At 41.9% G+C, this 24,930-nt stretch overlaps 1 protein-coding gene across 2 annotated transcripts in view; it reads right to left on the bottom strand.

Annotated features, from left to right (window-relative positions):
* The window catches only part of DGKB (diacylglycerol kinase beta), a 500,582-nt gene extending 476,291 nt beyond the window's left edge, over positions 1 to 24,291 (bottom strand). The window contains exon 1 of one of the 2 annotated variants that reach the window (XM_074945832.1): positions 24,239 to 24,291. The gene's annotated coding sequence lies outside the window, so the exon portion shown is untranslated. Of the gene's footprint in view, positions 1 to 23,810; positions 23,952 to 24,238 lie in introns of those variants that run through there. The other variant, XM_074945833.1, reaches the window with a different exon arrangement.
* Between the last annotated feature and the right edge of the window lie 639 nt (positions 24,292 to 24,930).

Below are 24,930 nucleotides of genomic sequence, written 5' to 3'. Positions count from 1 at the left end.
CATAACATTATCAATGCTCTTATGCATTTGCCAGATTGTCTAGTTAATATATCCCAAGGAGTTAATGCATAATTCATCTCACTTCTATTTCTTTTGGTATTGTAAGTTTAGGAGATGCAACAAAAAATTATTCAGAAATCCATAACAATAATAATTTTAAAAAAACAAACCAAAACAAAAAAACAAAATCCCCATACCACCGCCCTTTTTGACAAGGTTGGCAACCCTGACAAAGCTGAACTTTTGCCATGCACATCATAGAAGGCATGGATTCTATAATACTGTTGTTGGATGATGTAGGTGTGCACATGCTGAAAGATGGCAGAGTTGCCCCAGAGTCTTTGAGCAAGTGGAAGGATCTATTCTTGGCATCACTAAACAGCTTAGGCCCTTCAAAAGGGAAGGTCCTTTACAATATTTTGTACCTCTCTGGGAAGGCCAGAGGATTGCAGCCATGAGGCTCGATGCATGACTATGGCAACTACCAGAGAGCTCAAAGCTTTGTCCAATACACTGAGAAAAGCCTGTGGGGAAGCCATTGCAATGAGAGCTTGAAACTGCTCTTTCTGGTCTTGAGGCAAATGATCAATAAAATGTGAGACTATACTGTAATTTTTAGTCATATTTTGCCATCAAGACCTAATTGCTGGCAACCCTGAATTTGGTACAGCTTCAAAAATAATAGTTCTTACAGCCAAGGTCCAGACACTTAAGCTCCTTATTGAAGGGGGTCGATCTGGATTGATACTGCCTATTGCTTTTGTTGACAGCACTGATGACCAAATGGTTAGGGGTGGAACGGGAGAAAAAGGTACTCTGCAACCTGTACCTGACACTTTTATCAGCCCTTTGGGATTTGGGTGGGATGGTTGCCACTGTTTGCCATGTCCTACTGGCTGGTGATAGTAAAGAGTCATTGATGGGCAAGGCAATCTTGCTTCAAGGGGAAGTATGCAAAATACCCACCAGGGAATGTGGAGGTTCTAATATTTCCTTCAAGAGGATCTGCATGACCTCTACTATTCTTTTCATTAGATCTTGAAAAGTATTGAAGTCATCCACATAGGATTGTGGAAGGGGCATAACTGCCTCATCCGGTGAGGAGGAAGAGAAGGATTTGTTAGATGGTGATGTCTCCTCTTCCTACTCTTAACTCATACTCCTCTGAAAGGTCTTCCTGAGGAAAAAGGTCTCAAAAGCGCCAGTGGTAGTTAATTTAGGTGGGTCCTCTTGATGAGGGCACCCTGTAGAATTGGTCATTATAAAGGGCCCAAAGGTTCCAAAAAGCCCACTGTGGTGGGACATAAAGAAAAGGAGAAAGACCCCAAAAGATGTTCCTGCCAAGGTTGACAGGTCTGTTGTCAACTAACCCATGGGGTCTCATCCTCGGGAAATATCTCAAGGGAAGAAGGCTGAAATGGGAACATGGTGGAATCCTGAACAGTGTTGTTGCCCTTATTCAGAGAAGGTGCTCCAGGGGTCACTACTGTTGGTATCGGCAGTCAAGACTATGTGCAGGTGTCACAGAACAAAAGGGTATGCTGACTCCAGAGGGTATGTCAGTACCAGCAGGAAATCCCTCTTGCCCCTCAGCAGAAGGGATTCAGGCACTTCTGTGACTTGGAGATCCTCATAGGAGAGGAACATGGTCAATACCAGTGAACCTGGGCACTGTTTCTCAGGGTCAAGAGCATCGAGAAGTACCAGAGACTGGGTGTGTATGGGGGTGGGGGGGGTGAGAAAACCTGTATTTGTGCTGGAAATGTCCCACCTTGATTTTCATGCAGGTTGTAAGGAGAGTGGTCACTTTGGATAGGCTATTACCAGCAGGAGAGTGAGTTTCTGTGTGTGGTTTTTGGAGGGGGGTGAGAGAACCTGGATTTGTGCAGGAAATGGCCCACCTTGATTATCATACACATTGTGAAGAGAGCGGTCACTTTGGATGGGCTATTACCAACAGGAGAGTGAGTTTGTGTGTGGGGAGGGGGGGCGGAGGGTGAGAAAACCTGGATTTGTGCTGGAAATGGCCCAACTTGATGATCACTTTAGATAAGCTATTACCAGCAGGAGAGTGGGGTGGGAGGAGGTATTGTTTCATGGTCTGTGTGTATATAATATCTTCTGCAGTTTCCACAGTATGCATCCGATGAAGTGAGCTGTAGCTCACGAAAGCTCATGCTCAAATAAATTGGTTAATCTCCAAGGTGCCACAAGTACTCCTTTTCTTTTTACCAGAGACTATATGGATGAACAGTCTGTATGCTCTTTGATGGCACAACCTGAGGAAGATGGTACCAGATCAGGGGCCAAGGACAATTTATTTGAGGAATCCTTGCTCTTCAAAGAGTCCTTGCATTTGGAGGGCTCTGATGGCTGCTTATTGAGACTTCTTATTACATAGTGTGCTGGAAGTCTTTTCTGGTGGTACCTGCATCTCAGAACCAGAAGAGGCAGAAGCCTCAGTAATGCCTGTATGGGAATGCAAGGTCTCCTGGCTCTCTGGTCTTCTTAGAGGTGACTTTTCCATTCTTTTGGGCTCTATCAGGGGAATAGAGTATGTACCTCTTAAAAGGCTTTGAAGAGTCCAAAGCTGCCCCCTGGTCTTTGCTTACTGGAGCCCAAGCTGAAGACATTGCCAGAGCATACTAAGAGATTGCGGGGGGGAGGGGAGGGGAGAATCTCAGGGAGCACTCCATGATGAGCAATTTCAACCTAACTTCTCTCAGCTTTCTTGATTTGCTCTTAAAACCAGAGCAGACCTGACAACTGGAGAGGATGAGAGACTCTCCAAGGCAGCTGGAATGCCCATAGCTGAAGGGAAAGGACCTATGACAGTTCTAATAGGGTTTGAAACCTGGGGTCTTTGGCATAACCCATGTAGGACTAGCACTAAGAGTGGTGGAGGCCCTGACCACAAAAAAGGGGAGGGGGGGGAAGAGGGTGGGAACCCCATGAAAGCACAAACCTGTGTTATAAAACACTAAACAAAAATTAAGATGACCAAGCTAGCTAAGGCACACCACGACACACTCTTTCTGAAGTCAGAGATGGCTGAGAAGGAACTGGAGTGGTGGCAGGTTTGTGGGGGCGCAGGTGTGGGCTGACAAAAATCTCCAATCAAAAGCGCACAGGTGCACACATCCTGATGCGAAGCACTGATAGGGACAATAATTTGAAGTAGTAGTCATGGATTCTATAATACTGTTGTAGGATGGGGTTTATATTTTTTATGTATATTTGTTAGGTCGGTGGTATTTCCATGTCTCATTGAATAGGTGGTTAGATATGACAATGAACAATGGAAGAAAGTATGTGTGTGTCACAAAGTTAAACCATAAACTACATCTTTAGCTTTCTGTGGTATTTCTAATGTGCCTGTTGCCATGGCATCTATGCAGCATTTAAAAAGTGAATATATAATCACAGGTGGCTAATAATGTACAACAAACTTCAGGGACAACATTGCAGAACAACAAATGACCAGACCTGAAGATTCACAGTGAGAATTTTAGTTCAGGAGACTTGAGGTTCATTTCTAACCACTGTCCTTTAGGTTGTACAATAAACATGTTGTTATTGCTAGAAATCAGAGTGGGTTTGCAAAGACATCTCTTGCCCAAACATGCATATTTTTCTTTTTTATTTAGACCAAAGTCTAGTGCTCTTCTCAGGGGTGTACAAGCATCTCTCTAAAAAGTGACTTAGGAGATGTGTATTGTGAGAAGAATCATTCAACTGCAGGATGTAAAAATGCTTAACACCACATCCACATATATCTCTTGATGCTGGAACTCCAACAGTGATGTAGTTTGGACTAAAACAGGCTTTTCAAGTACAACTCACTACTTACTTCCATGTTACTGCCTGAAAAATCATTTACCATGCATGAATGGAATTCCCATTAATATCAGTGGCAGTTCTGCATGTAGAACGAGGGCAGTCTTTAGACCCTAGAGAATGATTTAATCCTGGTTTTAGGTGAAAATTTACTTTCCGTAGCCCCCTCAGATGTTTAGCAGGTCGGGAGCTGGCTGTTGAAGGGGTTTTACATCTCTGCTAAAGTGAAGGCCCTAAGTTAAGGCAAACATCAGTGCTCAAGAACTTTATGTAGCATTAGGATAAATCGACAGAACAAATGGTTCCATTAAAAAAAAAAATGTTTTGGCTGTTGGTGACAGAAACAAACAAAAAAAAAAAAAAACACAACTCATGCATATACATTTCATACTATTTAGATAACTTAACCCTAGTGTGAAGTTTTGTGACTGCCACAGTCCCCATGATATCCCACATTTTAGTGCCTGTAACAAAATGCATGTGCAAATGGACATCTATCCATTCATTTGCAGATTCAACATACCACCCACAAAAGTAGAGACCCCTTCTGAACATTTACACATTACAGGGTTTCAAGCTTTGTATCAATTTTTCCTCAAATCACCATTCTTAAAGTTCAAAATATAAGCATCACTCAGCATGAATAAATTCAAAAGTGAACTGAAAAATAATTGTACTTTGAAACAACAGTGGAACCAGCAGATTTGGAGTACTGTAATTTGATCGGGCTATTTGTTTTCTTCACTGTTCCCATTCACCTGTCCATGGTTCGTGTCACAAGGTTAATATGTCATATGACAGAGGTCAGAATTCAATGAATGCAGTGGCTACTGCTGGATACGTTGACATTGGATGTATCTGAATTGCAGCATTTTATGGCTCTGCATACATGTCAGTGTGATAAGGCATAGAGTAGGTTGCAAGCTACAGCTGAAAAGTGGCAGATAAGCATTGTATTTCACAGCCATGCACACAACATGCCACTAAATTATATGACTCCTACTGAAAAGGTTAAAGATGTTATGTAATGGTAGATTGCATGTGTTTTATTACTTATAATTAAAGCTGAGTGAATATTTCATAAAAATAAATTATGATACACATTACTTTTTTGTCTTTCAGCTAATTGTGAGCAGATGACAGTTTTCTCAAATGTATTAATGATACGAAATGAAATTAAAATCCAAGTTATTTTGATTGGACAAATACAGGTAGGTATTCTTCTGTTCCTGAATGGAGAAGCATAACCCTTAGACTCAGACTTCCAGTAACAGTCACATATATTAACGTTGTTTCCTCCCAATAGTCTCTAAAATTCACTTTAAAATGTTTCTATAAAACAATCTTGCCAGTAACTCTTATTTGCTCAAATATCTGCAGAAAGTGAACACAAAAAGGATACAAATACAGTCAAAGTGAATTTGTTTAAAATTCCAAATTAAAATTAGTAGGTTGATTGTGCAGTATTAACCTAGCTCTATTTAAAAGTATCCTAATTGTCAGATGTTAAAAACAATGATGGGTCTCTGCACTGCTGTACTAGTTAACTAAAAAATAATACTACCACATTTACTGCTTTATCTTCCTATAGATATTTTTTCAAATTCCTTAACCCCTGTAATTAATTACAAAGTAGCTTAAACTGGAAGTTTAAGTTTGGAAGTTATAAATTTTAATCATGATTGCAGTATATGATGAATGCTTGATGACATATTCAGCTTCTAATCAACAATAAAAATTATACTCATCAGAAAAATGTTTAATGACCATTTAAAATTATTTTAACTTCCATAATCAAGTCCAGAGCATTGAAATGTGTTTTAAAGGTAGCAAAAGAAAAAAAAAAAACTTTAAAACAAAAAACTTTTTAAACAAAATATTTTGTTTTAAAAAAAAAAAAGATTTTGAAAATAAAGAAGCTAATGATTTCTGCCAGGGAATACATGTTGATGTAATCATATAAGGCTGCTTCTTTTTTTTAAAAGTGCCCTTGAAACTAGTTTGAGTCCACGGCATATTTTACCCAAGTAAAATTCTGTCTCTGACTTGCTCTGATTATGTAAGTACAAAAGTGAGATTCTTCCATTTCCCATGATCTACATACCAATGAATGTCAAGCCACCTGTCACGTACAAATGATGTCAATTAAAGTTCCATGTACAGAGCTAGCTTAATGTGTGTCAGATACCAGTGTCTAAATTACCAGCTGGGATAGATACTGCAAAAGGTGAGTAACAAGGGTTCTTTGAGAGCTGTGTCCCTATGTGTGCTCCACTGTAGGTGTGAGCCCCTGTGCTGTCGATCAGAGAATTTCAGCAGCAGTCCATCCCACACTCATGGCTCCGATAGTGTGTGGGGCATTTCTCCCTCAGTTCCTTCTCTACTGCAGAGTCAACCAGTGGAAACTCTGAAGTAGAGGGGAGGAGGGAGGATTGTGGAGGATCCATAGTGACACACATCTCGAAGAACCATTGTTACGGCACAAGGTGAGTAAATTCTTCAAGTGCTGTCCCTACGGGTGCTCCACTGTAGGCAATTCCCAAGCAGTACCCAATCAGTACCGCTGGAGGCTGGGACTTCGGAATCGAGTCTGATACAAATGATAGTACAGAGGCCCCAAATTGGACGTCTGAAGCCAAATTATTCAAAATGGCATAGTGTTCTGTGAAGGTATGTGCAGATGCCCATGCAGCTGCTCTGCATGTCTCCAATATGGGGATAACCTTGGAGAAGGCTATCAACGAGACCACCAACCTTGGAGAGTCTCTAAACGGAGATCGCCACACCTTTTGACCTATCCACAACTGAAAGGAAGAGCCCCGGAGATTTTTGGATGGCTTTTGTCCTGTATGAGAAGGCCAAAGCTCTCCTCACATCGAACATATGGAGGATGGCCTCTCTGTTATCCATATGAGGTTTTGGATAGAATGCTTGGAATTGAATTAGTGGATTCATGTGAAATGCAGTAGTTATTTTGGGAGTCATCTTTGGGTGTGGTCTGAGTGTGAACTTGTCCAGAAAGACCACCATATATGAGGAATGTGCCATCAAAGCTGCTATCTTCCCTATCCTTCTGGCAGAAGTGATGGTGATGAGGAATGCCATCTTCATGGAAAGGTGAGTTAACGAACAAGTGGTCATGGGTTCGAATGATGGTCTTGTCAGTCCCGTTAGTACTAGGTTGAGGTCCCATTGCAGAGTTGGGGTCCTGGGTTGTGGGGAAAAGTTTGCTATACCTTTTAGAAACCTCTTCTTAGTCAGGTGAGAGAAGAATGAGTTGCCCTCTACCTGTGGTGGAAGATTGCAATTGCTGCCAAGTGAACCTTCAGAGAGCTAATAGGGAGACCCAATTTCTTTAGGGACAACAGATAGTCCAGGATCACCAATAGGGTGGCTGAATTAGGGGTGACATCCTTGGATTGGCACCACATCTGGAATCTCTTCCATTTCTGTAGATAGGTGCGATGAGTAGCACCCTTCCTACTGTGCAGTAGTACGTCCTGTACCTCCTCTCAGTAGGATGCCTCTAGGTGCTGGAACCATGAAGGAGCCAGGCTTTGAAATGTAGGCTCCTGGATTGGTGCGAAGGGTGCAACCCTCATTCTGTGATGGGAGATAGGGAGTGATTGGTAGGGTCACAGGTGGACGCAACACTAGCTGAGACAGGTAAGGGTACCATATCTGTGTGGGCCAGGTGGGGGCAATCAGGATGATGTTTGCTTTTTTCCCCCCTTCTTATCTTCAGAGCCTTTAGCAATAGAGGGAATTGAAGAAAGGTATAAAGAAGGCCCTTGGTTCCAAGGGAGGAGGAGAGCATCTCCCCTGAAGAGTCGTCCACGATACTGCTCCAGGGTGGAAACTGGATATTTCTTGTTCTGGTAGGTAGCGAACAAGGCTATCTTTGGCATATATTGTGTAGAATGGTTGGCTCTACTTCCCATTTGTGGTCAAGCGGGAACTTGCGGCTAAGGCTGTTGGCCTTCATGTTGTGTACTCCTGGAAGGCAGGCCGCTGATATTAGGACATTGTAGAAGATGCACCAATTCCATAGCTTTAGAGCGTCTGTGCATAAGGAACGAGACCTAGTACCTCCATGCCGGTTTATGTAGTACATACAGGCTACATTGTCCATCATGACCTTTGTGTGGTTGTCCTTGATCAGTGGGAGGAAATCAGCACACACATTTCAGACCGCTCAGAGCTCCAGCAGCTTGATGTGGAGACATGTCTCTGATGGAGATCATTTGCTCTAAACAGTGCGGCCATTGAGATGTGCTCCCCAGCCTCTGAGGGATGCATTGGTGGTCAGAAGAAGGGCTGGGTAAGACTCAGCGAATGGGATCCCCATGCAAATGTTCATTGCGTCCTTCCACCAGTTCAAGGATTGCTTCACTATGGTGGGCACCAACAGGATCTTGTTTACATTGTCTTTGTTTGGTTTGTACACTGAGCCAAACATGCTTGGAGGCAACTCATGCATAGTTTGGCACAAGCAATGACTGATATGCCTGCAGCCACATGCTCCAGAAGCTGAAGGCAGTGTCTGGCCAAGATCTGAAGGCTGGATTGTATTCTCTATATTAATGAGGAGAGACTGAGAAATCTGTGATGTGGTAGGAGTGCCTTTGCCTGAACAGAGTCGAGGTCAGCTCCTATGAACTCTAGTTTTTGAATTTGTGTTAAAGATGATTTTTGATCCTTAATTTGTAGGCTCAGCCTCAGAAATAAATCTCGTGTGATCTGAGCAATTTGTTGGGTCTCTGCAAAAAAGACCGCGCCCCGAGAAGGCAATTGTCCAGGTAGGGAAAAATCATAATACCCTGAGAACATAGATGAGCCACCACTTCTGAAAGGACCTTGGAGAACACCCAGTGGGCCGATGGAAAGCCAAAAAAGAGTACTCTGCCCTGGTAGGGGTCCTGGCCTAGGGTGAATCTGAGATAACGCCTGTGGTTCGGTATGATAGAGATGTGAAAGTATGCATTTTGAAGGTTGAGGGCCAAGAACTATTTCCCTTTTTCTAATGCTGAGATACTCATTTACAGCATAACCATCTTGAATCTCTTTGCATTGGCCTACCTGTTGAGAGCTCTAAGATCCAGTATAGGTCTCCAACCTCCCTTTTTCTTCAGTATCAGGAAGTAACAAGAGTAGAAACCTTTGCACCGGAGATGTGCGAGTACCGGCTCTACAGCTCCTACACTGAGGAGATGATTCACCTCTTGGTATAGCAGACTCTCGTGAGAGGGGTCCCTGAAGAGGGATGAGGAAGGGTGTTTGGGATGGGGAGGGGAGGAGAAGTGGATGGCATATACAATCTGGACAATTTCCAGCACCCACTTGTCAAAGATTATCTGTTCCCAGGTGCTGTGGAATGGGGAAAGGTGATCTCCTAAAGGAGGAGTGAGGTTTTTCCAGCATGAGATTATAAGAAGTGTCCTACTGGCACCGCGACCAACCGGTCAAAAGTGTCACTTTGAAGTTGAGGGATGAGACCTGGGCAGTTGTGGCCCTGATTGCTGGGCTTAGAGAATTTTGATTTCTTTCTCTGTGGCTCATACGATCTCTTCAACGAGTATTGAGGCATGTACTGTGATGATCTCGGTTTGAACTGTGGTTGAGGACTGTATTTTCTTTTGTAGGCCACCATGTATATCCCCAGGGATCTCAGAGTCACTCGAGAATCATTTAGCACATGGAGGGACACATGTCTTTTCGACGAATAGTTTTTGTCCCTCAAAGGCAAGGTCCTCTACTGTTGTCTGGACATCCTTAGGGAAGTTGGACAAATGGAGCCAAGAGGCCCTCCTCATAACCACCATATGTGTAGATAGAGCACACTGCTGTGTTGGCCATGTCCAATGTGCACTGCAGAGATATTTTCGCCACTAGCTGGCCTTTGTTAATGATAGCCATGAAGTGGTCTTTGTATGTATCTGGGAGCTGCCCAATAAAGTTCAATTTTGAATAATTCTGACAATCATATTTGGCTAGGAAAGCCTAATAGTTCGCTACCCAAAACTGGAGGATGTTCCAACTGCCTCAGTCAGCTCAGTACCATGCGTGCCCTGGGTACCGATTCTAGGTGGCTTTGACACCATCGGTACTGAAGATACTGATAAAGCTAGAGAACATTTCAGATTGATCTGGACTTACAGACCTCTTCTTACCAGTCTTTAATGACTGGCTCGCTTCCTTAAAAATCACCTGCCCACAACGTAGAAGGTTGCGGTGATGTCTCCGTCCGGGACTCCCGAGGTTGAAGGGCTTACTCCGTGAGCAGGAGTTTTAGCCTTAACTCTGTCCTTCCTGGACCTGGGGTTTTAGCTGTTAGCACCAACCACAATTCTGTGGATTGTGCTTCTGCCTGAGGCAGCAAATACATTGCAAGTGTCAGTCCGTTACTGTGATGAAATCCGTCTCTAGCCTAGAGCTGTTGAGAAGGAACTAAGGGAGAAATGCCTGTGCACGCTGGCTAGCCTCATGGCAGGCAGAGAGCCTTGCGTGCACAGATGGGATCGACTGCTATTGAAATTCTCCGATTGACAGCGCAAGGGTGCACACATACCTTCAGTGGAGAACCCATAGGGACACTACTCAAAGAAGAAGTGTAATTCCTATCGGCCCCAGTGGTGTTTCAGGAGGTGTTACTGGTGCAGGATAAGACCCCAAAGAGCAAAAGTGGATACAAAAATGGACAAGGATTTTTTCTGCATCTGAAATAGCACCTATTGTAATGTTTTTGGCAACAGGCAATATGTTTGTTCACCTGCAAGGGTACAGGACAACATATCTCCTTTAGGCAGTATCTGGTCCTAAAAGTGGTTCAGGTAAAGAGGATAAGGCAGAAAGAGCCTCTACTTGTAATACATATAGCTTCCAAAAACAACTGATTCACAATTAACAATAAGTATTCCACTTAGATCTAATATTAAACCTATGACTCTTGCTAACCATTGTAATGACATTGTCTTTAAAGCCTTAACAAGGAAAGAAATTTTTAAAAGGTGTATGGTACCAAATAGAATCTGCTTCAGAATCAACACGGAAATTATAATTACCAATCCTTGAGCCATGTGATATGCTCCCACAGAAAATTCATGGGAGAAGGGTTGAGGGCCTATGAAATTAATGAAGGTTCACATTTGGATGTTGCTTACACATGCTTCCTTCAGAGAAGGAGGATTCAAGGAATCACAGAGGAAACAATGGGTATAGGGCTTCTGTCCCCAGCCCTGCTGGCTCTGAAGCCTATACATCCCCTCTGCACTACCTTATCAGTCCTCTCCTTTCCCCTTCCCACCCCCGACTAGCCTGGCTTTCAAATCAGCAGCCATGAAGGTGACCCAGTAGGAATTATCACTGAAATATGTGCAGGGACTAAAGGGGTGTATGCAACAGAGTGTGGATCCTCATAGGTTCAACCCCTTCCCACAAGAGTTCACAAGATTGTGAGAGAATGTGTAGACACAGCACTTTCCCCCTTCCACTTCCCCTTCAGATTAGCATAAAGAACAATATGGTCCCTTGTGTCCTCCTTCCCAGACTTATTTGATTCCCCATCTTTTCTCTTATAGTGAAGAGACAATTAGTTTGGTTACTTACCTAATTCTTAGCAGTTCATATTGAATGTTCTGCAACCCCCTCCAAAAAAGCCCCAAACAAAAAACCCACACATGCAGCACAACCCACCACACACGTTAGTAACACAACAGGACTCAACCATCTCAAGTGGCACAGAAGAGTTCATACACTAATATCCTAATACGAATGTAGATGACTGAGGAAAAATACAAATGGATTCTTTGCTCTGTCTTGTCTGAGACTTCTATTTAACTTGGCAGCTGCAAATATCTCACAGCATCAGTTAACACTTCCACCTTTTTAGCTTCTTTATCTCACCAAATGATGTAGTCATACATGAAAAATGCTCTTCCCACTTTATATATCAAAATCCATGCTATGACCAAACTCAGTGTGTAGAAAGCTATTAAAGAAAGGGGATTGTATTAAAGTATTCTCATACCTTATACACTAAGTTTGCAGAAAGCACCCAATATATTGCTGAGCAGAAGGGGGCAGAGCCCTACAGATTTACTTCTGAAATCTTTGCAAGAATTAATTACTCCTGCCTACACCTTCCACCTTACTCTAATGAGTTTTTTTTTTTATTAATTTGATAAGTAGCATGTAGATCATGTAATTAAAGAACGTAACAAAGCAATCATATAAGGGAGAACAGTTACTGTTCAATCTTAACTTTGAAATTTCTGAACCTTTAAGTCTTTAACTATTGTTCAACCTTAAACTTTTTATATCCTATTTTATATGGAATATGCACTATAATTGTATGCCTCTGCAAATGGCCTTTGAATTTCTTTAATTAGCTATGAAATATGTAAAGAGATGCAATATTTATTCATTAAAAATAATTTTTTAAAATCATTTAGGTTCTGTAAATATCTGTGCTTTAAAGATTAAAACACAATATATGGGTGTATGCTTATTATTGGCTTACTTTCTTCTCTAGACATCTATCAGCATGTTAAAATGTTAGAATATGATTTTTTTTAAATACTGTGGAGTTTAGAAAAGTCCATTTCTAAGGTTCAACAAATCCTTCTTTCTTTCTGTCAATGACAAAAGACATGCCTGTGACCTTATGTTCATCCAACCTAAGTACGAATTCACAGAAATTCTTGGTAACAAGGCTAGAATTTCCTCTTGTGCATTAGAAATACAACTGGAAATACTGGGTCATCCATCAAGATTATTTTTCTCATCACCAACCGCAACAAGTAAAAACCTCCGAAGTTTACTAGTATGTTGTATAACACAAATCCTAGAAAAGTATCTTGACTGGTCATACAATTAACCACATGAGCTCCTTTTGTAGTCTCTGGATGCCCCAACTAAATTACAAGATATGGGGAGGTTTCAGTCTTTGGTACAAAGTTCTTAGTGATTTTTCAGAGACAGATAATTTCATAACTGATTATAACTGATTCATAACTGATTATAGTGTTCTACTTCTTTTTCAAGCATCCAACACTGAGTACTCATTTCATGTCGTTAAACAATAAGCACACTGTATCCACTAGTCGTTCAGCACTCTAGACTACCATTCATCTGGGATTTCTGTACCCAGCCTCCCTGCTGCAGGCTCCTCATATTTCTTCCCATTGTGGGAATGAAGGGGGTATATCCATGGCTCACTGGAGCCAATCTTAAGGCCATAAGAATTATTGAGAGCTTCTCATTCCAATTCTTTCCATTGTGTTTTACCATTTTCCATAGTGCCTTATTTCAGGGGCAGTTAGTACATTCTACTAATCCTGAGGTTATGCTAATGCATTGAGCTAATGTACTCAATGCTTTCTTTGCCTCTGTTTTCACTAACAAGGTCAGCTCCCAGACTGCTGCGCTGGGCATCACAGAATGGGGAAGAGATGGCCAGCCCTCTGTGGAGATAGAGGTGGTTAGGGACTATTTAGAAAAGCTGGACGTGCACAAGTCCATGGGGCCGGACGAGTTGCATCCGAGAGTGCTGAAGGAATTGGCGGCTGTGATTGCAGAGCCCTTGGCCATTATCTTTGAAAACTCGTGGCGAACAGGGGAAGTCCCAGATGACTGGAAAAAGGCTAATGTAGTGCCAATCTTTAAAAAAGGGAAGAAGGAGGATCCTGGGAACTACAGGCCAGTCAGCCTCACCTCAGTCCCTGGAAAAATCATGGAGCAGGTCCTCAAAGAATCAATCCTGAAGCACTTACATGAGAGGAAAGTGATCAGGAACAGTCAGCATGGATTCACCAAGGGAAGGTCATGCCTGACTAATCTAATCTCCTTTTATGATGAGATTACTGGTTCTGTGGATGAAGGGAAAGCAGTGGATGTATTGTTTCTTGACTTTAGCAAAGCTTTTGACACGGTCTCCCACAGTATTCTTGTCAGCAAGTTAAGGAAGTATGGGCTGGATGAATGCACTATAAGGTGGGTAGAAAGCTGGCTAGATTGTCGGGCTCAACGGGTAGTGATCAATGGCTCCATGTCTAGTTGGCAGCCGGTGTCAAGTGGAGTGCCCCAGGGGTCGGTCCTGGGGCCGGTTTTGTTCAATATCTTCATAAATGATCTGGAGGATGGTGTGGATTGCACTCTCAGCAAATTTGTGGATGATACTAAACTGGGAGGAGTGGTAGATACGCTGGAGGGGAGGGATAGGATACAGAAGGACCTAGACAAATTGGAGGATTGGGCCAAAAGAAATCTGATGAGGTTCAATAAGGATAAGTGCAGGGTCCTGCACTTAGGATGGAAGAATCCAATGCACCGCTACAGACTAGGGACCAAATGGCTAGGCAGCTGTTCTGCGGAAAAGGACCTAGGGGTGACAGTGGACGAGAAGCTGGATATGAGTCAGCAGTGTGCCCTTGTTGCCAAGAAGGCCAATGGCATTTTGGGATGTATAAGTAGGGGCATAGCGAGCAGATCGAGGGACGTGATCGTTCCCCTCTATTCGACACTGGTGAGGCCTCATCTGGAGTACTGTGTCCAGTTTTGGGCCCCACACTACAAGAAGGATGTGGATAAATTGGAGAGAGTCCAGCGAAGGGCAACAAAAATGATTAGGGGTCTAGAGCACATGACTTATGAGGAGAGGCTGAGGGAGCTGGGATTGTTTAGTCTGCAGAAGAGAAGAATGAGGGGGGATTTGATAGCTGCTTTCAACTACCTGAAAGGGGGTTCCAAAGAGGATGGCTCTAGACTGTTCTCAATGGTAGCAGATGACAGAACGAGGAGTAATGGTCTCAAGTTGCAATGGGGGAGGTTTAGATTGGATATTAGGAAAAACTTTTTCACTAAGAGGGTGGTGAAACACTGGAATGCGTTACCTAGGGAGGTGGTAGAATCTCCTTCCTTAGAGGTTTTTAAGGTCAGTCTTGACAAAGCCCTGGCTGGGATGATTTAACTGGGAATTGGTCCTGCTTCGAGCAGGGGGTTGGACTAGATGACCTTCTGGGGTCCCTTCCAACCCTGATATTCTATGATTCTAGGACTGGGGGGGGGGCCCTGCAATGTGGAAATGTTGTTTAATCCCCAGAACATCTATTGTGCTTTGCAAGCATTCATGGGATCTCTCAAACCTGTTTATTTTTCTTCTGAAAGAGTTCTTAGGAATAGTGCTGTTGCCATGATATGAAGGCTAGTAGAAGATTTTATCATTCCAATTATGTAGTACACAAAGTTATAGAATCTGTAAAATATCCTACGAAGCAGCCATGCAACTGCTAAGGGAAGGAGGGTTAATTCCTTCTGTATCTGCTTTGAAAAATCAGGTAGGGACAAAAAGTCCCCACATCTCTAGGACAGTTGGTTTTCTACCGATTAAGATGAAATTATAGTAATGCTGTACTCATTTTCAGACATATTATATAAAATTAATATAAGTCTGCTCACTGCCATGTTTATTTTCATTTTATATAGGATGTAAATAATAAAGAAATAATATTATGTAAAATAACTGAGTAACTCTTGGCAGGACTTAATAGAGTAAATCCAATATTTCAGAACATTATAAAAGGGTTTTAATTTTTGTTCTAATAGAATACTTTTTGAGTATCTTTTATTGAGATGGAACTCAGAGATGGAGAAACTTTTTAATAAAATAATACATTTTAACAAAAAAAATTGAAATGTCTGACAAAGTACTTATTTTGTGAAGGCAATTTTTTTTAAAAGGTGTCCTTTCACATTTTCTATGGCTAATAATTAAGTCAGATGAAAATTTACTCTATTTTTATAAGAGAATTTTACTTCATTCATTTTTAATACTTGAAAATGTATTTTATGTATTATTAGGATTTGGATTCTCTCAGATTTTTCTAGTTATGAAGATCGTTAATTATATTCTGAAGTCTGTGACAAATTTTAGCTATTGAACCACCACCAATTCAATTTAATTGCTCCATCCACAATGTTAAAAAACAATTAAAGGTAAAAATGTGGTCAAGTGTCTGCGGTGCAAGGAAAGAGGAATCATTAACTTTTAATATTTCATTTTTGTAAAACCTCATTGAATTTCTATAGAAGCCTATTGGTGTCATCTCTTTATATTTTCCATAAGCACAGAACATTAACTATTATTTCTACCTTTCCTTTTTACTTCTTTTTCTGCATCTCTTCCCCATCTCTAATTTGTAAACTCCATTTTTAATCTGTTTTCCTCCCTATCCATCTATCTTCTTTGCTCTTATTTCCTACTTTCTGTCCCTCCCTTTTTCTGCTCTGTTTTAAAATGTCCTTCTATTCTGCAATCACAATATTTCTTTCCCTTCTGCTTGATGAAAAGTTGGCAGGAGACATGTAAGCACTGGAATGGGGAGGCAAGGAATTCCAGGTAAACAAGAGGAGGCCATGGATTGACTAGGTAGTGGTGACTCACTGTACCTGAATGTACCCTTATATTCACACCCTACACATCACTGTAATAATCTTTGTACAAAATATGCCTTGTGAGGTATCATTTGAAAACTAATAACTCACTGGTCATTAATATCATGGTGAAATGCACATAGCAGCAAGGTATGTAAAGTTATGATCATAAACTGAAGTTATGACTAAAATGTGTTTAAGAGACAAGTTTGGGGAATGGGTTAACCAGTTTCTCAAAGACAGAAGATAAACTGACACTTCTAGCCACGGGTCATCAAAGTTAGTTGGCAGTCATTGGTCAAGTGGCCATTCTTTGGCAGCAGAGAGGGGCAGGAACAGATCGATTTGCATTTTAACAAACAATAACATGGAACCTCTCATCATGAGACCCCACGGCTTCATCCTCACAGCTGGAAGGAGCTTTATATAGGAGTCACCCTCAGGAAAATGCATTTCAAAGAGTAACTGAACCATAAAAGGGAGGAGCAAAAACATCTCAGGTTTTCTCTCTTTCACCTTACAAAGAAAACAGAGAGTTGGACTTTGGGAGGGGCTCTGACTTGAGAATTTGGTCAGTTCTGTTGCTGGGAACACGAAGTAAGGATTTTACCTTGAACCAAGTCTAGTTTGTTAAGTTAAATGCCTTTACTCTTTATTTCTCTTGTAACCATTTCTGATTTTAATGCCTTATACTTGTATTACTTAAAACCTATTGCTTGTAGTTAAGTAAACTTTAATCAAAACTAATTCAGTATTGTGTTTAAACTGAATTGTTTGGTAACTCCAAATAAAGTAGCAAACTGTTGTACATTGACACCTTACAGGAGCAATGAACCTCCAATATCACTGTACAGAAGAGGACTGTACAGTGCAGAACACGTTTTCTGAGGAAAATCCAGGGCTGGAAGTGTGTTGGGATCACGCTGCAACTGGTAACCAAGGCTAGCGGAAGTGTGACTGGAGTGTGCTAGCAGGTTGCAGCTATACAAAAGACACTCAGGGTGTGACCTGCATTCTGTTTGGCTGTTTATGAGGGGCCCAGGTTGGGACCTACAGCAGTAATGTATTGTAAGGCACCCAAGGTTGCACACAACCCTTCATTGGTCTGGATTGCAACCTGGAATGTTATACTCTTGTTGTGCTAACTCACGGCCACCACTTTTAGGTCCCAGAGGTATGGAAACAGACTTTTCTCCTTTCACGGAAAGGTCCTGGAAAGACTGCCACCATCTTGTTGTGATTCTTTGGAGGGCTGAGCTGCCTCAGTGCATGGCTTGCCACAGGTATTGCTCTCCTGCCATTTCCTGTCCCTAGTGCTTGAAATTAGCTCACTATCATGCTATGGCCCCCATCCTGCAAGCACATAAGCACACGCAAAACCTTACTTATTTGAGTAGTCCCTTAGTGTTCAATATGGTTACTCACATGCACACAGGATTGAGGCCTTTGTATATGTTATGGGATACCTCAAATCACTGCTATAATACAAACACAAGCAGCAGCAGAGGTCAACTAGAGACAGCCACTAGCCAACCTGATTCCCGCATTCTGTGTCTCTTGACTCTACTCTTCCCCAGGGATGCCTCCCCATAATGGATCCCTGAAGCCCATTCTGAGCCTTGAAGAGCTGAAGATGAAAAGTCCTGGAGACTCTTGCCAATTTCACAAGACAACTCTTGAACACCTAAAGGCTTATACATTTGTGGTAGAGGGAAAATGACTTGCATTGGTCAGTTTCCTTTGGCATTAAATTATTTAGATGGTAAAGACTATATGACATGATCAGGATTGCACAATCCTGCTAAACTTCCTTCACATTCTGTTCCCTGTATAAATCACCATTGCAACGGAATACTTCATAAACTCACACAAGAGAAATAACTGGGAAGTGGAGCAGGTTTTCATGGTGGGTGGCCCACAGTGTGTGATGCAGAAAGCATGATATATACTTTGGGGGGAAATTGCTTTGGACACATGCACTGATTTTTTTTTTTGCCTCCTACTCATGTTGTACTAGTCCCTCTTTAAAAGCCAGACTGTGAACCCCTTATTCACATTGATTAACTGTTGATCACACAAGTAGTCCCATTAAAGACAATAGTAAAACTCACAATGTTTTCAATGGGGCCATGATTACATCCAGTGAGTCTACTCATACACATAACTGCTCATTAGTGGGACAAATGAACATGGGCTCTTTCTAAATCAGTGGTTCTCAAACTTTTGTACTGATGACCCCTTTCACATAGCAAGCCTCTGAGTGCGACCCCCCTTATAAATTAAAAACACTTTTTTATATATTTAACACCATTATAAATGCTGGAGGTGAAGGGGGATTTGAGGTGGAGGCTGGCAGCTCGCAACCCCCTGAGGGGTCCTGACCCCCAGTTCGAGAACCCCTGGACTAAATGATCTACATGACAATAAGTGCCAGCATTGCCCATGTATCATGAAACTAGTCCACTAACCTCAAGTCAATTTCCCCTTCTATCTGTTTCATGGAGATTGCATAATTATGAAATCCAATTTTTTAGTATATACACAAAGCTTCCAGCCTAATCTGCAAGAAACCTGCATACATTTCAGTCTGACTACTTTTATAGCCAACATTACAAGCTTACAGTAGAACCTCAGAGTTATGAACTGCCCAGTCAACCACACACCTCATTTGGAACCGGAAGCACACAATCGAACAGCATCATAGACCAAAAAAAGAGCAAATACAGTACAGTGCTGTGTTAAACGTAAACTACTAAAAAAATAAATAAAGGGAAAGCAGCATTTTTCTTCTGCATAGTAAAGTTTCAAAGCTGTATTAAGGTAATGTTCAGTTGTAAAATTTTGAAACAACCATAACGTTTTGTTCAGAATTACAAACAACTTTCATTCCCAAGGTGTTCATAACTCTGAGATTCTCCTGTAATTATTTTACAGTGTATCTGCATCATCATACCTTTTCAGTAGAGAAAGAGGAGAAAATGATTAAGATGGGAATTTGAGCTTTTGGAAACTCCGATCAAAATGAGGCACAAACTCTTTTGTGCTTAAATAGATCAGTAATTTTTTTTTCTTTCAAGTCTAATTTATAGTCTTATTTTTGCCAAAAATTGTCAGGTGGAATAAAATATAGATACCAAAAACTCCTAACAATTTTGACAACAACAACCTGACAATATTCATACAGCTTCTGCAGAACTTTCTATTAAACACACAAAAACTATTATTACAAAAAGAAAAAATATTGTCAAAAAAAATCCTCAAATGAAGCTGAAAAGCTTCAAGAAAAACATTTTTATAAAATTTGAAAATAACTGGGGAGAGGAGAAGGACAGAAAATCCCTCTGCTATTATATGCAGAAAATGTCATTTCTGCTCCCTATGAAGTTGCATGAAATTCAAAAGGATCATACTGAGAAACTGATATTTGTGGCACAAAAATGTTTTAGACACAAAAAAGTTTACCTAGATGTCATTTTTCAAAAATGTATAGTTTATTAAATAGAAACACTATTTAAAACAGGAGAACATTTATGTGGGGTGGAGGAAGTTACTGAATTACATCAACTAGAACTCTAATTAGTAACACTAAAGTGACATATGTTTGTAAATTCTCTCTTTTTTCCCAAAAAGTTTAGGACAGCACAATGGTGTCACAAGTTGTTCACTTGCATCCCAAACTGCTACTAATGGGTAGTCACAGAATAATTAAGCAACCATAAAGTGCTTACATTCGTTAAAATTTCAAATGTGTGTCAAAGTAACTAAAGAAAAAACATATCCCTCAGGCCCAATATTGCAAGCATTACTCAGACAAAGCCTCCATTATCTTCATGTAAAGGCAAAAAATAATTAAAGGAGGAAAATGTTTGTTTTAGATTGTATAAAGCTGTTTTATTTGATGATTTGGAACTATTAAAATATGGATTTTAAAAAGTATGTACACTGCATATATTCCTTTAAAAATGAGCAGACAGTGTACTCAGCAAGCCTGGCTGATAAATGATTTAACATAATACTATCTTCAACAAATCATTTATTTTCATCACTGCATAATTAAACCATTAGCAATGGTGTTAAAAAAATAGGTAAAATTAGACAAACTAGCAATAACAGTTTCAATGCCCAATATATGAATTTTCTGAGTGGCTTTTTCTCCCTGTCAGAGTATACAAATGAGAACACATGAAAAATAACTTTAAAAAAGTCACTTTCTTAACTTTTTAACAGCATTATTAATTGGTTTGTCCAGGTAGAAAGCTATCATACCATGCCAAGCATTGTATAGAAAAATTACTGCGCTGAAGAGCTATGTTACTACAAAGAATTTTTTTGATGGTGTGTAGAGAATTATAATGAGAAAACGCCAGGTTATTAAATATATACCACCACAGGTATTCCTTGAGCATTACAACAAATAGAAGAAAGTTCCCAATCCTAAAGAGCTTACAACTAAAGAACCAAGCCATCCTACAATTGTGATTTTCCTGCAAAAAGGACTACAATTTTTCTCCACTGCCTTTCATCTTGTGTAGTAATTTACTACTAAAAGTACAATGTATATATACATTGCTGGCATTATGACTAGGTAGAACTTTAGACTACTTTGCACAGGTCCACCTTTTTTTCACAAGGCTGAAGAGAATCAGTTCCATTGCTGCTTTTCTTTTTGAAGAAAGGAGATAGTGATTATCCCCACTGAGAATGGGAGCAGAGTTTAGTGGAACAGAGAAGGGGTTTGACTCTACAACCAATCGATCTCAAGAGGCCACCAGAGGTCTGTGCCTCTGAACTGCCTCCTGTCCACCAAGGAGCCATAGTCCTACCATGTCCCTCAAATGTTGTCACCCTCCACACTGCCCTTCAGGGAGATGGCATATCACAGTGAGGGAACAGGTCTGAATTCCATCCTGTTCCCACCTGTGGAACTTGTCTGAGTTTCCTATGCTTCTGGACAGCATGTCACTGAGCAAGAACTGTCCATACATACCACATCCCTCTCCCCTCCCTGTACATATCTTATCCTGCTTGCTCTCTTCCACTTGTGGAAACAGTGGGGAACAACTGGCCATAGAGTAGACACAGCAGACCAAGGAATGACAAAGGATACGGAATTACAATATGTGCGTAGCTTTCATTATAAAATATGTTGTGTGTGACAAATTTAATTATAAAAACAGAGAAAATGACAGAAATAATGCCTGCTAAAAACAGACCTGTTAAAATTATGTGTGGTGAGAATGTATATTTCACACACCAATGCACTATAAAGGTCGTGCGAATTCAAAGAGGAAATGAATGTTATACTAACATTCAAACAAGCTTCCCTCTAGTTTTTTGATTTCAAATAACTCGATTGCAAAAGTATAGTTTGTTTTAAAAGGGAAATTCAAAAGCATTTACAGATGTTACAATGTAAGCAAGCACGGAAAGCAGAAATCCAGTTCTGTCACCTAGCTGACTGTCTTTACAATCTTTAACAATGCTGTCTTACTACCATAGGCTTAGTCAGCCTATTATAAATTTGTTTGTAAAGACATCAATCAAATCTACTTCCCGCTTTGTCCACATGCTGCTCTAGCAGCTCTCCTATAGCCAAAAGAAAAGGAGTACTTGTGGCACCTTAGAGACCCCTACAGCTGTTTCACTATTCTATTCATTCCTCCTCTAGTAATCTCAGCAATTGTCAAGAGTGTCCACCTGCATCCTAAAAAGCACCACATGGATGACATTTTGCCTCATAGGAGTGGTGGTACAAAAATCCTTGTACATAGTAAAACCACACAATTTACTTTAATCTGTAATAGCTTTGCTACTCACAGATTGTTTAAACTCTTAAAAAGCAATTTATCTATCCACCTAGGTATTAATACTGACCCAACATTACTTCACCCCCAGTTCTCTCAAACATCCTGGGGCCAACACAGCTACAACAACACTGCAAATACCATATTCTATTAGCTTATGAAACAGCCTCTGCAAGTAGCATCCTGCACGCATTTCCTCCTCCCAGACAAATAAAAGAATCTGTATTCTGTTAGATGCATGCAATCCTACTAATTCCAAAAGGGTTACTAGATCTTGGCCCAAAATAATTAAAACTTGAGGGGGAGGGGAGGGAAGTTTACCCCCTCTCCATTTTAGTCCCCTAATAAAGCATTGTTTGAGGACTTTCATTTCCTGATAAACAGCTGTTATTTTGCATGTCCCTGTTGTTCCTCCCCCACAAATGAACATGAGGCATCATGACAACCCTGTAAGAGATTCTGCTTCTGGATGTCAGCTATTTCTTAGAAGCTGCTGTCATTCTGTACATCCTATCCTTTTAACACACGATGCAGTATTTCTGGATTGTCATTTCTCTCTCTCTCGCATACACACACACACACTCATTTAATCTGCAAAGCCTGCGAGGGGTCCAGGCATATTTTTCACATAGGTCTAAGGCACTCCTTGGTGAACCTACAGCACTTCCTAGAATTTTCAGAGACAATGGTGATCATGTGGTTTTTGCATATGAAAAAAAAAAGCATTTAAAAAACAAAACAGGGAGAGGGGAAAAACAGGTTATTAAACCTCAACAGGAGTGTGGCATTTCTTTTAAAAAAAGCTGGGTTTTGAGTTATGGCTTCCCCCATCCCAGCCCTCGTCTGCCTCCCCCCTCACTTGTGGAAATATTGCTACCTCTTTTCATTCTGTTGCCATGCCTTTTCTTTTTGCTGACATATTTTTACAATGTTGACTTTTGGGAGCTATACTAACCTGTTAAAATTGTTTTTTAAAGATGACTAAAACATCTCCTTTCTTCCAATATTGCAAAAGGTCATTGGTTTTCCTCTATAAAACAGTCTCCATGAGAATTACCAGAGGAGCTCAAAGACTGTTTGGAAGAGGAAGAATATTCATGATGTAACGTTCTGAGGAAATCCCTAATCCACCTCAAAAAAGGTGTACTTATCAGAAATGTAATGTGAACACTTCTGACATTTAAAAAAAACGTCACACTTCTTTCATACAACAAAATGAATCAAAGCACAACTGGACTTTGTGAAACATGAACGAACTGTAAATAAGTTGGCCTCAGACATCTGAAATTTTAGGCAAATACAACACTGCAATATTTTTGAATTCCTTCTTGGAAAGTCATTTAGACACACAGGCTGCCACCTCAACAGAAAGTTTCAGGAGATGGGCCTTGGCAGTTCAAGTTTCCAGTTGCATGTTTTGTTTCATCCACTCACTACTCTATTAGTCACACTGAATGCTTAAGAGACCAAGTTTATTGAATCAAACAATTGATGAAAAGCCAACAGGCAACATGACATTTACTGTGGCATGAACAAAACGATATAGGTCAGCGAGACAAATGGACCTGACATTAAGTAGGAACTAACTGAAGATTAATGAATCATGAAACATCCAATGCACTCATGGCTGCTACAACTTTCTCCCTAACCCCTCCCATGTATACACGCACATATTCCCCTCAACTAAGCTTTCAAGACTGCAATCAATCAATCTAAGCACCCGGTGGTTTGCTAACTTACTGCAGTGCGATGCAGAACGGGCAAACATGCACCTCTGGAGAGAGAGAGAGGGATCAGTCGTCTATCCGGATCATTGCAAATACACAGTCTCTGCCACCGTCACCTCTCTCGCAGGCTGCGGCAGCAGAGCCCCTAACCTTGCTCCCCACTGAAACAGCACAACACCGGCCTCCAGAACAACTGCTAACCGCAGCTTCTCTCCCAGCCCCGGCAGAAGATGGACCCACCTCTCCAGTTAACCGCGCACCTTCACTGCGCTGCTCTTGTCCCGGGAACAGGCAACCCCAAGCCCTGCCGTGCATTGTATGCGGGCTTTGTACCAGCAAAACTCCCACCCCCTTTGGTAGGGGGGAGGGTCTCACCCAGAAGCGCCCAATAAAGCCCAGGGATTGCTCAGAGCCAGCCCGACACCAGCAAAGCGGCGGTACCTGTTGGCCGGCAGCGGCGTTTCTCCTCCGGCGCTGCGTCTGGGCTGGCGGTGCGCGCTCGGTGTGCGGAGGCTGGGGGACTGACCTGGGCGGGCGGGAGAGCGAGCCCCGGCCCCGGCGTCTCCGGCTGCTGGGTCTCCTCAGGAGGAGATGCGGGAAGGACTCCGCACAACACCGCCGCCGCTGCTGCTGCTGCTGCTCGTGAGGAGGCGGCGGCAGCTGCTCAGTCCCCTCCCCCAGGTGAGAGGAGCGGCTGCCGCGGCATGGGCAGCACTCACCTAAACTTCACCGATTCTTTCCGCCGGGGGCTGTCGCTTTGCTCCAGCCGGGGGCGGCGGCAGTCAGCCCCGTGCCGGGCTCCCCTAGGTAGAGGCTGCGGACGGGCGCGGCGCACGGGGGTGCGCGGGTGTCGGTGCCTCTCGCCGGGCATCTCAGTGGGGCTCCGCGCGTGGGCTGGCGCCCTGCGTCTGCGTGCAGCCCCGGGCGTTGGCTGCCCGGGGGCACCAGCTATGTCGGGCAGCGCGTGCGTGCGTGCAAACGAGCAAACTGTGTCAGCCACTGTGAGCTCACTGGGCAGTGGCCGTGTGTCTGTCAAATGTGGCAAGCGTCTGTTTGGCTACCTCTTCCAGCGTGTGTGTGTGTGTGTGTGTGTGTGTCAGGGTGTCACTCCCTTTCCCTGCGCTGGGACCTCA

The sequence above is a fragment of the Natator depressus genome, chromosome 2 (genome assembly GCF_965152275.1).
Source record: "Natator depressus isolate rNatDep1 chromosome 2, rNatDep2.hap1, whole genome shotgun sequence".
Lineage (NCBI taxonomy): Eukaryota > Metazoa > Chordata > Testudines > Cheloniidae > Natator > Natator depressus.
The sequence above is the reverse complement of the archived record's forward strand: the minus strand, read 5'-3'. Positions and strand labels throughout refer to the sequence as shown.